This window comes from Nyctereutes procyonoides, unplaced genomic scaffold (assembly GCF_905146905.1).
Source record: "Nyctereutes procyonoides isolate TBG_1078 unplaced genomic scaffold, NYPRO_anot_genome, whole genome shotgun sequence".
Taxonomy (NCBI): Eukaryota; Metazoa; Chordata; class Mammalia; order Carnivora; family Canidae; genus Nyctereutes; species Nyctereutes procyonoides.
The window spans coordinates 3,007,403-3,009,458 of NW_026575147.1; the positions used below are offsets into that span (position 1 = coordinate 3,007,403).

General features: G+C 39.3%; 1 pseudogene; it reads left to right on the forward strand.

Annotated features, from left to right (window-relative positions):
* The first annotated feature begins 970 nt into the window (after positions 1–970).
* On the forward strand, positions 971–1,772 carry LOC129501207 (WASH complex subunit 3-like; annotated as a pseudogene).
* Positions 1,773–2,056: the final 284 nt, after the last annotated feature.

The following is a 2,056-nucleotide window of genomic DNA, read 5'->3' on the forward strand; positions in this document are numbered from 1 at the left end:
TGTCCACATCACTTATGTAATTCAGCATAACTGATACAAAACCTGCTATACTTTTACTTTTTCTCCTCATTAGACCTATATTATAAAAATATGCTTATACATATATGTTACATACATATATATGTGTGTATGTACACATATATAATTTTATTGGTCGTATTTTCCCCATAGGTATGAGAAGACATTTAGAATAGTTCCTGACACACAATTAGTGTTCAAAATTATTTTATGAGTGAATGAAAGAATGAATTGCAGTTATGATTATATGATGATTATTGCCAAAAATAAAATGCTTTTTTTGTTTTCATTTTTTTTCAAGATTTATTTATTTTATTATTTATTTATGATAGAGAGAAAGAGAGAGAGAGGGGGGGGGGCAGAGACACAGGAGGAGGGAGAAGCAGGCTCCATGCCAGGAGCCTGACGTGAGACTCGATTCCGGGACTCCGGGATCACGCCCTGGGCCAAAGGCAGGCGCCAAACCGCTGAGCCACCCAGGGATCCCCATGTTTTCATTGTTCTTATATATTCAGCTCCCATGTATAGCTAATTCCTACTCCTCTTTCAGACTTCTGCTCAAATACTATTTTCTTTTGTATGCCTTTCCTGCCATGACAGACCTAGCAAGGTTTTCAGCCAACCACGATGTTCTGGAGACATCCAGTTAGTTTTTTGTTACTAAACAACTCAGTGCATATATCCACGTCTCTGAACCTGGGTTGCCTGTAGGAAGCAAGTAGAGCTTAGGAACTGATTGGATTGTACCAGTTGGTCTCACTTATGGAATGTTGAATGTTAGAGATTTCACTTCCATAATGTTTTCCTCTTCTTCATGGGAGATTCATTTGTTGTTCTGTCTTAGGAAATTATGAGACATATATATAAAATAAAATTTAAGGGTGTAGGCTTTGGGTGATCCCATCTTTGAAGGGTTTGTGGGCAAGCTGTGGGTCTTTCACCCTGTAAGGAGATGGATGAAGATGGGATTCTTCTCATGAGGTCAGGCATAGACTTGACCACAAAGCGCCAGCTGTTCAACAGAAAAGACCAGTAGCATTTTCTAAACCAGTTTGTGGTGAACACTGTACAGTTCCTCAACCACTTTTCTATAGTCTGTAAGGAGACACTGGCAGAACTTTCTCTTCATATCCAGCAAATTGCTCTTATTATTGTAGTGTGTTTAGTATCCAAACAGCTCTTCGTATTTTAGTTGCAAAATTGTCAACTATCCCAGGCTTAAATGATGTGACATTTGAAGTATCTCCTGTAAGTGACACTGGTATCACAAATGAATCAATCACATTCTGAAACCACTTCAGAGCAATCACAGCAGAACAGTATATAAGACTGTAGATCACAGGAAAGTGAAGTAACATCAGAAAATATCTTAATTCAGGGGCACCTGGGTGGCTCAGCCATTGAGCGTCCACCTTTGCCTTGAGTCGTGATCCCAGGATCCAGGATTGAGTCCCGCATTGGGCTCCTGTGGAGAGCCTGCTTCTCCCTCTGCCTATGTCTCTCCCTCTCTCTCCGTGTGTCTCTCATGAATAAATAAATAAATCTCAAAAAGAAATCTTAATTATAGTTAAGGGTCCAAGATATGCCAGATATCTCAGAATGGCTCAAGTGGTGTTCCAAGTGATGGCATTAAGATTACAAAAAAATAATATTGGAAGGACCCATGTTTTCTTGAGGGATCAGATGCTCTAGTGCCTAATAGCAAAGATGAAAAGAATGCAAAATAAAGTTCGGATAATGAATCTTTTTTTTAGTAAATAAGCTTAATTTTGACAACAGTTACCTATCCATGTGTAGGTGTTCATTTACATTTTATAAGAAAGCCTGAATTTGAACTCTTAGAGAAACATCTGATGGCTATTATCCACCACCAAGTTTCTCTATGTTATTTTTTTTAAGATTTTATTTATTTATTCATGAGAGACACACAGAGAGAGAGAGAGAGAGAGAGAGAGAGGGAGGCAGAGACACAGGCAAAGGTAGAAGCAGGCTCCATACAGGGAGCCTGACCTGGGACTGGATCCTGGGACTCCAGGGA